Genomic DNA, 13363 nt, shown 5'->3' with positions numbered 1-13363 from the left:
GCTGTTAGCCCATACTCCCAGAAATGCTTCGAAGCAACCTCGGCTACAGCCGTACTCAGCCTTGACTGCCATCAGTTGCGAGATGGCATCCAGCACAGACAGCTTGGCACCCTCATAGAGAGGTTTCTTTGACGAGGCCAAGATTTCCAGGAAGGCCTTTGCGGTTTCCTCCGGCTCCTCCGGTTCATTCGCTAAATGTGACGGAGGTGTCGGCTGTGCAGCAAAGACATCATCTAGCATGTCTCTAACCCCATCGTCCTCATAACCAGCGATGCGTTGTCGTATCACATCCTCTCTACCACGGTCCCGCTGGGCAAAGTTTATCGGCATATTAAAGTTGGGCATAAATCCATGCGTGCGAAGGTGCTTAGTCATCTCACTCTTATCTCTGCGGATACGTCTCTTACATCTGGCACACGGGCATTCTGGCACCATCCTCATTGGACTACGGAATATCTCTTTCAAAAACACATCAGTTTTCTCGACCCACTCTGTTGTTACTTGATTCCGACGGAAAAACCCACTATACATCCACTGATTATCTGCCATCTCTGCTTTATTGGAAGCCACACAACAAAATTAAGGATTCATTTAAATTACTCACATCAATATTTTATTTTTTACAAGGTTGACGAGAATCGACATTTAATCCACCTACATCTCTAATAGGTAAAGATGGGTCCTAATCCCACCCGAGAATGTGTAGATTGAGTACGTTGTCCATGCTCTACCCCATTCCGAGACAAAATTTCGGCAGCACCTCCCCGCTGTTCTCCAAATACACGTCTCGGCAAAATGCTGAGAGAATGTGCATCCGAAGAACAACAGGGAGGCGCCGCCGAAATCCTGTCTCGGAACGGGGTAGAGCATGAACAACGTACCCAATCTACACATCCTCGGGCTGTCCGTGGAAAGCGCTGGACAATCCGAAAGAGCTGCGGTGATAAATATGCAATTGAATGCATATTTATCGATGCAACCTAGGTTACGCGACTTGATGTGAAAATTTAATCTAGTGACATGGAAAAAAAGTGGACAAGGTCATGGAATTGTTGCTCACCCTCCGATGTAGAGGATGTAGTCGATCAAAGGAGGGACGATCGTGGACCAACACCTCCAACTCGACGGTCACTCCACGAAGATGGAACACCACAAATCCTGTTAATTCGACCAAGTGCAAAAAAAAGGTTAAGCATTGACACTTTAAACTATGAAAAAAATCATATTTCATCAAGTGTCAAATATTGTGGAGTGCTAATCAAACTCGGTACATTTGTACATTGGGAGACAGCCATAATGAAAACTCCAAGCAAGTAAACTACTTTGACTAATAGGAGGTTCAAATCGATGTAAAATTTGGGTCTTGCCAATGCTCTCTAGTCCCTTCTCCTGTGCACACACCACACCATATTTCTCTATGAAACTTTCATTACTTTTTCGTGATGAAAAACTAAAGCTGTTGTAGTGCTATTCCTTGCATTCGACATTCAGGAAGAACAACGTAAAATATCCAAGCACTAACAGTATATATATCGAAGCACCAAATTGACTTATTATATATCCAAGCACTAACAGTAGGTAAAAAACTAAAAAAACTAACAATATGTATATATCCAAGCACTAACAGTAGGTATATATCAAATTGACTCATTATCCAAGCACTAGCAGCAGGTAAAAAGCTAAAAAAAGGGAAAAAATCAGCAGCAGAGGACGCCGGACCGTTGGAGCCGGTGCTCACCAGTAGCAGAGGGCCGGCAAGGGGGCGCCGGACCGCCGGAGCCGCGGCCACGGCCACCTCACCAGCAGCTGCGGAGCGGGAAGGGGGTGGGGACGATAGGGCCAGGAAGGGGGCGGGGACGGCCGACGGCGATGCGGGGCGGGCGGGGACGGCCGGCGGCAGTGCGGGGCGGGGACGGACGGCGGTGGTGCGGAGCGGGGACGGGGGGGGCGCGGTGAAGGGCGTGGACGGGGGCGCGCGGTGCAGGGCGGGGACGGACGGCGGCGGTGCGGAGCGGGGATGGGGGCGCGGTGAAGGGCGTGGACGGGGCCGCGCGGTGCAGGGCGGGGACGCCGCGATGCGGCGGCGGCAGCGCGGGCGGCGGTCGGCGGCGGGCTGTGGGCTGCGAGTGGATGAGGCTGCGGGTGTAGGAAAGAACGAGTGGAGGAGGGTGGGCCGCGAGTGGATAAGGGGACCTATGCCGACGGCTTAGCCGTCGGCATATATTAACCACGCCACGTGGCATATATGCCGACGGCTAAGCCGTAGGCATAGGTGTATTTTTTTATACATATTAATTACAAACTAGCCGTATACATGTTAATTACACACGTGGCATATATTATTAACTGTCTTCAAATATATTTTTAGTGTATATTATTTTCATGCGCATTGAAAAGTTTCGTATATATATATATATATATATATATATATATGTATATATAATACTTTTTTATATACATGTACATATTAAATATTTTCAAATACACGTTCTTGCATTTTTTTTGAATGATACATGGTATATAATTATATTAAAAATGATACATGGTATACATATTTTTTACATCCACGAACTGTTGACACCTGATTTTGGCACAATGCAGAATGCAATGGAGATGGCCTCAAATGACAAAATATTCTAAATGAGAAATTTCACATTGCCGAGTGGAACAACTTTGATGATTGGACCATAATCATTTGGAATCATATCAAAGACCAAAACTACACTCAGATTGTCATGTTTAGGTGTTCTGAGTGCTTTTTGGTCAAGTACGCCTCCAGGACAATCTCGGATGAAGGAATGCTCTACATGAATTGTCTTCGTCTCGTCGAATCGGTCGATTTTGATATAAAAATCATCTCAATCCGAGTTCGTATGCAAAAGTTAGAGCTATCTGGATGCAGCCCTGTCAAGAGGCGAAATATGACGCGGAAGACCAGACATGTCTTGGCAAGTGTCTGATGTAATGCGTGAGTGTTTTGGCCCAGAAGATGGCCTCGAATCGGAAAACGTTCAACACGAAAGTTTTTCGTCTGGTCAAAATGGTCAACTTTGCTTTTGGACACATTTTCATCCGAGGTCGTTTACTGCCTCAAAAACCTTGCCGGGGAAAGCTTGCCGCCGTGAACAGTAACCTTGCCGGGGGAAAGCTTGCCGCCGTGAACAGTAACCTTGCCGGGGAAAGCTTGCCGCCGTGAACAGTAACCTTGCTGGGGGAGAGCTTGCCGCCGTGAACAGTAACCTGCCAGGGAAAGCTTGCCGCCGTGAACAGTAACCTTGCCGGGGAAAGCTTGCCGCCGTGAACAGTAACCTTGCCGGGGGAAAGCTTGCCGCCGTGAACAGTAACCTTGCCGGGAAAGCTTGCTGCCGTGAACAGTAGAAACTGTCGAGGCCAATCCGACCAGATGCTGAAGATGGGCTCAAATACTTATCTAGATGGCTTCGGATGAAGAAGTGTTCAACACGGGAGTTGTTCGTAACGTCGAAACGGTCAACTTTGCTTTTGGAGTCATCATCATCCGACGTAGTATACGACCTGCAGAGACGCTGCAAGAGTCGGGCGGTCCAGTCAGCTACATGAACGAGTCCGACTCGAAATTAGAGATGACCCCGTGGAGTATTCAAGATGGCCTTATTTGGAAAAGTGATCAACATACGGATTGTTGGCCTCGTCGAAGTACACATAATTGATATTTGAACCGTCTTCATCGGAAGTCATATGCAGATTCCACAGCCCACGCAAGGAGCAAGACGGAAGATTGGACCAGATTCGGGCTGAATCCGAGTGGGACCAGAACTAGGATTCTAGGACGTGAATTGATGTAATTTTCTTGTAAGGAAAGCCTAGATAAATCCTTTGCTTGTACGGGAAGTCCAGCCGCCTCTTATATATGTTGGGGGTGACGGCCGATTGAACAACACACAATCGAACAAATCAATATACTACTTTTTCATATACGTTTTATCTCTCCACCGTTTTTCTCTCTCGTTCGTCGCTGTTCTTCGTGTTTGAGAGCTGCGAATTCCGAGGCTCTAGGGGCGAGCAAATCGACCTAGGGCAGCCCATAGCCGCCGCACTCCCTGACGGGGTCCCTCCCGGGGGTGTGGGGTTTTTGGGTCTGCAAAAGCGCCCGTCGACTGTCTTGCGTATCGCGCTGTCGGTCGGGTCTCCTTCGACGTGAGCTGCGGTGCATCACCCCCGGCGTCGAGGGTACACGTGACGTGTTCGTGTGTCAACACGAACATTATTTAAAATGTACCATACATTTTCTTTAATGGTTTGAAACATTATTTTTAATGACATGATCTTCTTTTTATATTGTACAACAATTTTCTAAAATATCACGTATATTTTTTTTTGAACCGAATTTTTTCTATGGTCAGCAACATTTCTTTATGATATAAATATTTTCTATGGTCTCGCGAAAGGTGATACATAGGAGAGCAACTGACTGAGGGGTACCGTTACCGAGTGCCTCATCCGGTAACTATGCGAGTGCCTGATCCGTCTACTGCCGTGTCATCGCCGTCCGTGAGGGGGGGCCACGCCCCGGAGACGCGTGCCGCCTCTTCGGACATTCCACCACACCACCCCACATGTATGAGGGCCCGGTGCGATGCTCCGGTGGCATTGCTACCCCCCAGGGCCCCCGTCCCGCCTAACCCAGGAGCGGTTGATCACGAGATCTAGCCCTTTGACTTCCCACGGACGGGCTCTGACCAGTGGACCTCTCCACCCGGTTGTGTCAGGTCTACCGATAGGGACACCCGGGAGCAACATCTGGGCCAAACCCACAGCTACATCCACTCCGTGTAGACCCGACGCGTCCGTTTCCCCCCCTCCAGGTGACGGCAGCGGCGCCGTCCGTGATGGGGGGCACACCCCGGAGATGCGTGTCGCCTCTTCGGACATGCCACCACACCACCCCGCATGTATGAGGGCCCGGTGCGATGCTTCGGTGGCATTGCTACCCCCCGGGGCCCCCGTCCCGCCTAACCCAGGAGCGGTTGATCACGAGATCTAGCCCTTTGACTTCCCACGGACGGGCTCTGACCAGTGGACCTCTCCACCCGGTTGTGTCAGGTCTACCCATAGGGACACCCGGGAGCAACATCCGGGCCAAACCCACAGCTACATCCACTCCGTGTAGACCCGACGCGTCCGTTTCCCCCCCCCTCCAGGTGACGGCAGCGGCGCCGTCCGTGATGGGAGGCACACCCCGGAGATGCGTGTCGCCTCTTCGGACATGCCACAACACCACCCCGCATGTATGAGGGCCCGGTACGACGCTCCGGTGGCATTGCTACCCCCAGGGCCCCCGTCCCGCCTAACCCAGGAGCGGTTGATCACGAGATCTAGCCCTTTGACTTCCCACGGATGGGCTTTGACCAGTGGACCTCTCCACCCGGTTGTGTCAGGTCGGCCCATAGGGACACCCGGGAGCAACATCTGGGCCAAACCCACAGCTACATCCACTCCGTGTAGACCCGACGCGTCCGTTTCCCCCCCTCCAGGTGACGGCAGCGGCGCCGTCCGTGATGGGGGGCACACCCCGGAGATGCGTGTCGCCTCTTCGGACATGCCACAACACCACCCCGCATGTATGAGGGCCCGGTACGACGCTCCGGTGGCATTGCTACCCCCCAGGGCCCCCGTCCCGCCTAACCCTGGAGCGGTTAACCACGGGATCTAGCCCTTTGACTTTCCACGGATGGGCTCTGACCAGTGGATCTCTCCACCCAGTTGTGTCAGCTCTACCCATAGGGACACCCGGGAGCAACATCCGGGCCAAACCCACAGCTACATCCACTCCGTGTATACCCGACGCGTCCGTTTCCCCCCTCCCCTCCAGGTGACGGCAGTGGCGCCGTCCGTCATGGGGGGCACACCCCGGAGATGCATGTCGCCTCTTCGGACATGCCACAACACCACCCCGCATGTATGAGGGCCCGGTACGACGCTCCGGTGGCATTGCTACCCCAGGGCCCCCGTCCCGCCTAACCCTGGAGCGGTTGACCACGGGATCTAGCCCTTTGACTTTGCACGGATGGGCTTTGACCAGTGGACCTCTCCACCCGGTTGTGTCGGGTCGGCCCAGAGGGACACCGGGGAGCAACATCTGGGCCAAACCCACAGCTAAATCCACTCCGTGTAGACCCGATGCGGTAGTTTCCCCCCTCCAGGTGCCGGCGGTGGCGCCGTCCGTGAGGGGGGCCACGCACCGGAGACGCGTGCGGCCTCTTCGGACATGCCACAACACCACCCCACATGTATGAGGCGCGGTACGACGCTCCGGTGGCATTGCTACCCCCCAGGGCCCCCGTCCCGCCTAACCCTGGAGCGGTTGACCACGAGATCTAGCCCTTTGACTTCCCACGGATGGGCTTTGACCAGTGGACCTCTCCACCCGGTTCTGTCAGGTCGGCCCAAAGGGACACCGGGGAGCAACATCCGGGCCAGACCCACAGCAAGATCCTCTCCGTGTAGACCCGACGCGTCTGTTTCCCCCTCCAGGTGCCGGCGTCGGCGCCGTCCGTGACGGGAGCCACACCCCGGAGACGCGTGCCGCCTCTTCGGACATGCCATAACACCATCCCGCATGTATGAGGGCCCGGTACGACGCTCCGGTGGCATTGCTACCTCCCAAGGCCCCCGTCCCGGCTAACCCTGTAGCGTTTGACCACGGGATATAGCCCTTTGACTTTGCACAGACGGGCTTTGACCAGTGGACCTCTCCACCCGGTTGTGTCAGGTCCGCCCATAAGGACACCTGGGAGCAACATCCGGGCCAAACCCACAGATACATCCACTCCATGTAGACCCGACGCGTCCGTTCCCCCCCTCCAGGTGCCGGCGGCAGCGCCGTCCGTGACGGGGCCACACCCCGGAGATGCGTGCCGCCTCTTCGGACATGGCATAACACCATCCGATTGTGGTAGGTCATCCGATATATATGAACACTTGGAGCAAAGTCCCCTTCGTATAGACCCGATGCGGCTGTTCCCCATTCCAGTTGCCGGCTGGCGGCGGCACCGTTCGTGAGGGGGGTCACACCGCTCTGTACAGAACCGAAAAATAATGTATGTATGCTTATTAACACATACTGTATGTAAGTTAGTTAAATAATAATAATAAAGAAAAAAAACTATATGTATGCTTATTAACACATACTATATGTATGCTTATTAACACAATCTCTATGTATGCTTATTAACACATATTGTATGCTTAATAATAATAATAATAATAATAATAATACTATACGGAAAAAAGAAAAAAAGAAAAAAAAAACTATGCCGACGGCAAAGCCGTCGGCATAGCTGCGGCCAGGGCAGATGGACAGCGCCGCGGATCGATGACGTGTCAGCTATGCCGATGGCTGCCGTCGGCATAGGTCCTGGTCGGTGCGCTCTGGATCGGTGACGTGTCACCCGTATCTATGCCGACGGACACCCGTCACGGCCGTCGGCATAGATTTGACGTCGTTAGCCGGCCGTGATGAGTGTTGTCGGAGGGCCCGCATCTATGCCGACGGCAGCTGTAGGGGTAGTCTGGGATAAGCCGACGGCTGTTATGTGCCGACGGCTGCTGTCGGCATAGACGGGGATAGCCCGACGGCCATTGTACGCCGACGGCCAGGACCTAGCTGTCGGCATAGCTCGGATTAGGCCGACGGCGGCCGTCGGCATACATTTGGCTGTCGGCTTAGAGCCTTGTTCCCGTAGTGCACCAAAGCTGAACCTTCTGGGTAATTTGCATTGAGCAGTCCAACGAGTAGCAGGATAATCAGCGGCTCGGTGCCCACAAGTATCCCAGATTTGCATTGAAGTGAGATAAGGTTTATTCATGTTTTTATATTTTGTTTCTCTTGACTGGTATGCTTGATTGATTTTCTCCTTCATGCTGTTAGTTTGATGAAAAGAATCCAGAGAAGGGAAGGAAACAGAGAGAGGAAGCATAATATTGGGAGTAAGGGAGATGCTGACAGGTACTTTCCATTTTCCATTCATTTCTCTTGACTGGTAGTTGCGATGATAATCATGTATTTGTCGTTAATGAGAAGATGTGAAGAGTAGTAAAAAGTATGTCTTGTTATATAGAAGATGTGAAGAGTTAGAGCATCAAACAATGGAATAGAGTCACGCATGGAATTGCAAGCCAATCATATAGGCATAGACCTGTTTCAAGTTTTTCGATATATATTAAAAATTATGTAAGTCATTTGAAATATTAATATAAAGAGTTTCTTATTGATGTTTGTTGTTTTGTGAATGTATTCCCGTAAAGAAAAATCTGTTTCAATATATTTGAATGGTGTCATCTTCGAATAAGATCTCTATAAGTCTATAGTAGCAGAAGTTCTTATTTTCCTAAAATCTGGAAATTATACAATTAGCTGTATAAATTATAAAATAGTTGTGCAAGGAGTACTTCTGTGATTTCGTTTAGCTCAGATAAAATTGTGTACAAAGATTATAAGTTTCTTGCATTTGAAATACTCCCTCCGTTCCTAAATATTTGTCTTTCTAGAGATTTTAACAAGTGACTACATACGGAGCAAAATGAGTGAAGCTACACTCTAAAATATGTATATATACATTCGTATGTGGTAGCCATTTGAAATCACTAAAAAGACAAATATTTTGGAACGGAGAGAGTATGTTTTTGCAGTATTTGCGTTGGTCAATATGTGGCTTGCATGTAGATGATAATTGGAATTTTGTTTGCTTTTTTATTTCTGGGGTGAAGCAGCAATTTCAAATAAAAGATATATATGTTAGTTATGTTCTTAAAATTATTTGTTCAGATTTGTACCTGCATGCAAATTGAATAATGATCAATTTTACTTAGATACGTGCATTTGCACGTACACGATTACTAGTAAGGTTAAATTAAAACCACATACAGCAAGCAAATACCACTTCGTACAGAAAAACAATATCACACTTCGTACCTTTCATATCTGTACTGTAGCAACCCTTGGGTCCCGAAAATACAGTAAAACAGGTCAAGTGTTTTTCGCGCCAAAAAAAAGGGGCAAGTGTTTTGCCTTCCTTTGTTCTGTCAAAGAATAAATGACAGTCTATCTGTGCAGATAGAGATATGCATGCTTCTGCTTTTCTAAAGCTGGTCATAGTGGGAGTAACTTAAGTAGTAACATAGTGCACTTCGATAAATTTTTGCTTATGTGACATGTAGTTAATGAGAAGTGGTAACATAATATGTTACTGTAACATAGCGCTTCTCAACACAAGATGAGTCTACAAGCCATTAAATGAAGCTACATATGACACTACTAGTATGTTACTTTGCACTATGAAGATAGTAACTTAGACTAGTGTCATATGCATGACACTAGTATAAGTTACTCCCCACTATGACCAGCCTAAGGCCTCTGATGTCTGATCCACGCTGAATCCTACTGCTCCCTCCCTACCATGTAAATAATCGCGTAACCTTATTATTCCTACATAGAGTACTTTCTTGTCCAATTTGACAATTGCGATTACGACCATGCTTCAATGTGAAGTTTACCGGCCACCATGCAATGGCGGAGCCAGGATTCGAGTATAGGGGGGGCAATGAGGGGCGAGTACATATATTGATCTAATCTCGTTGGTAATTACTCATCGCGCTACTATTGTCGATCATTGGGGGGGGGGGGGGGGGCAGGCCCCTGCTCGTCCCCCTGGCTCCGCCCCTGCCACCATGTGCAAGTGCAAAACTATTTCAAAGGAATATATAACACCGGTTGCCTCATTGACACGCCTGACAGTTGGGAAACATGTTTTTCTTTCGTTATCTACAGAGTAAGAGCATCTCCAGCCGTTGGCCCTCCAGGGGGCGCCTAAAATCGCCGCCTGGGGGTGAGTCGGCGCAAAAAAATCGGCCTGGGGATGAGTTGATCCCCAGCCGCCCGCCCCAGGGCCGCCCCAGGTGCGTTCAAAAAAGGCAAAAATATAGCAAAGTTTGGCGAAATTCGGCGAAGTTCGGCATATATTACATAATAGTCGTGGATTTTTATTACATAATATGTCTAATTAAAAAAAGAAACTGGCTGAACGCGGAGTAGTCCCCGTCGTCGCTGCCATCGTCGCCGCCGTTGTCGTCGTCGGGCTTCTCCTCCTTGACGCAGTCGTCCCTGGTGGACCCCTGACCGGCGTCGCCAACGCGGACTGGTGGCGGCGGCGCGTCGTCGTCGTCGCTATCCTCGATGACGATGACGCCTCCTTCGTCGCGGCCCCGGCGGCGCTGCGCGAATCGCTGTAGGGCGGCGCACTGGCGCTCCCTCGCCATCTTCAGGGAGTCCACACGTGCCCATTCCAGGGCCGCGTCGTCGTCGAGCTTGATGTTGCCGCCGTGCTCCGTCTTCACCGCGGGGAGGAGGCCCGGCTCCGTATTCACCGCCGCGAGCCCCGGCTCCGTCTTGGGCTTGACGAAGCGCGGAGGAGGAGCCGGCGAGGAGGCGCGCCGGCCGCCCTCGTTGATGACGATGCCGGCGCTGCGAGTGCACCGGCCGAGCGGCGTCTCCGCCGCGGGCTCGGCCTTGACGCCGAGCAACGCCGGAGAGCCGGAGGAGTGCGAAGAAGAGCGTGATGAGGAGGAAGAAGAGGAGGCGCCGAACCTCCTGGGAAACCATTGCCCGTCGCGTCGGCGGTGAGCCGTGGGACGCCCTCGAGTGTGTGGCCGGGGACGCCCCACCACAGACGGCGCCCCTCGCTGTTCTTCATGTTGCTGCCTCACCTCTGGGGAAACGCTCGGCCATCGGGAGAGCAAGGGAGAGCGAGGGCTCGACAGCGGCGCTCGGGATAGGGGGGCTCGGCGGCGGGTCTCGGGAGAGGCAGAGCTCGGTGGCTAGGGCTAGGGCTGGTGTGGCCAGAGGCGAGGGAGGCCGCCGGCTTTATATAGCCGCACCACGCCCGTGTGTACGCGTGCGAGGGAGGGGAGGCGTCGGCGCGCCGTCCCGTGACGCGCCGCCCGTGAGGAATCAATGGTAAGGCTGACCGACAGCAGCCTTGCCATTGATTTCCCGCGGGAAACCAAGGCGTGGGGGAAAGACGACGCGGCGGGCCCGCGGCTCTTTCGCACCAAAACCGCTCGCCCCGGCGTCCCCGAGCGCCTCCTAGCGCGCCGGGTTCGGACTGGGTCCGCCGGCGCTAATTTCGGCCCAGGCCGGCGAAAATCGGGCTCCTGGGGGCGCGACTGGGCCTATTTTTCCGCGCCGGCGCGAAAAAATCGTCTGAGAAGGCCTTTCTCGGGGCGCGGCTGGAGATGCTCTAAGAAGAAATGCTAAGTGAAAGGGTTTGGCGGAAAATTAACTTGCTAGGTTAGTGGAGAATTTGGCGGTGCAGAGGAACCCCTTGGCGCGACGGTCTAGTTGGCAACACCGTCTCCGTCGCTTCTATTCGTCGGGAGGATAGGGGGGCGACGGAGAGACGGCTGGGACGGTGGGCGAGGGAGTTCTGGCCGGCGCCGGCGACGGACCCTACCGCTCGCTCCGTCGTCCCTTGCGACCTCGCCTGTCCACTGTTTCCCATTGGTTCTGACGGAGAAGTCTCGGCCCAAACTTCTCTTTCGTTTCATCTGAGCCTATCCACCAGCTTCAGCCCAAACCAAATGAGAAAAACCAAACTGAAAACCCCAGCTTCAGCCCAAACCATCCCCGGGCTTTCATTTGGGCCCATCTTCCTCGTGTCAGCTCTCCCCAAGACATCCCTTTACTACCGGAGATCCTCAAAACAAAACAAATTGGGGACCCTCCTTTGCACAGTAAGCGAAATACATGAATATATAAGGGGTCCTCGGTTACGATACCTTTTGAAAACACAACTATTTTGGATCGTATTCCACTAACAAAGACCATGCATGATCTAACATGCACGGTCATTGGGTTTTATGCTCCTGTGACTTACAGACCATATGCTCGCAAAAACTACACATCCTAGGTGGTCAATATCACTTTATTCATAGGACCCATGGGCGGATAGTTGAAATCTCCGCACAACGTACAGTTGCAGCCGTCGGGAACACAATAGGACACTGAGTCACACTTGGCACCTTCTTTGCATTTCGCCCTTCCTCTCTCATCATACCAGTCACTACATGAGCTGCTGCAAGCGTCGGAACTACATGATGTCGTCAGTGGTGGGATAATAAATGGCTGACAACCTTTTCAATCTGCCGTGTCTAGAAATCATCTCCACAAAAAACACCCATTATTACTATAATTTGGTACAATGGATCGCTAGAGCAAGTTGCTGCATGAATGGGACTATGCCTGATGGTAACATGACGAAAGCGAGGGTCAGGAGTAGCGTAAGGGTTGCCCTCATCTTGGTAATGTTGTGGCATAGATATGAAACGTCGATAGCTGTCTTGGTAGGTTGCGATGGAGAAATTATGCAATGGTAACCATTATATAATGGCTGATATGAATGGTTGCTAATGTAACCAAGGAATTCATTAAAAAATAAAATGGTGACAAATTAATGGCAATTAAATGCATTAATTTGTCTCTAGATACACATGTGCCAGTAATTAAGTTGAACTCTAGTATAGCAAGGAAGTGCAAGTTTGGACCTAGATCCCAGACTAGATAGTTTTGCACTAAACAATAGGAAAAGAACAATAGTAGGCCTACCTTTTGCACTAAGAAATTTAACATGCCTTTATTGATATGAAAGACATGTCAACTAATTCCTACAGTTTTTCTATGACCTTGTGTTTCATTCCTATCATGTGTTCCAAACATGGCCTTAATGTTTCACGTGTCTTTCTACTTTTTCTAATTAAAATGTGTCATGATGAAACCTAAATAGCTGGTTCTATTTATTTTTGACGTGTTTAAGGCATGTTTTTTTTACTGAAGTGTTTAAGGCATGTTGTACAAAACGTGTTGAGTGATATGGTGTGGTAATATAGCATGTTCATCAAGTGATATATCTTGAAAATTCTATAAATGTTTAATGTTTGGCTAGGTGATCCATTTATATCTTACATGGTTTGGCAAGACCAAATAGTAAATTCAGGAGTTTCAATGTATATATAGGTTAGGGCAAGAAATTTGAGGGTGCATTTCGAGTTTATTGTAACTATGTCAACGCCAATTTGTTAGATTCAAAGACGATCACGTTGAAGAGCACATATCACATGGTTTATCCCATTGTCTTAGTAAGGATACTTCTTTGCACACACCGAATGTTGAATGATTGTTTTTAAAACATTGGATTTATGTAAGTGGAGAGTCTTTCCTCCCACCTCCATATTCTTTCTCCCAATTAATGATCTTTTTTTATCTCCCGACATTGATTATTCCCTCCTCCTCCTCTCATTGGAACAAGGTACGTACATTTCTCTCACGTGC

Source organism: Triticum urartu, chromosome 2 (assembly GCF_003073215.2).
Source record: "Triticum urartu cultivar G1812 chromosome 2, Tu2.1, whole genome shotgun sequence".
Taxonomy (NCBI): domain Eukaryota; kingdom Viridiplantae; phylum Streptophyta; class Magnoliopsida; order Poales; family Poaceae; genus Triticum; species Triticum urartu.
The sequence above is the reverse complement of the archived record's forward strand: the minus strand, read 5'-3'. Positions refer to the sequence as shown.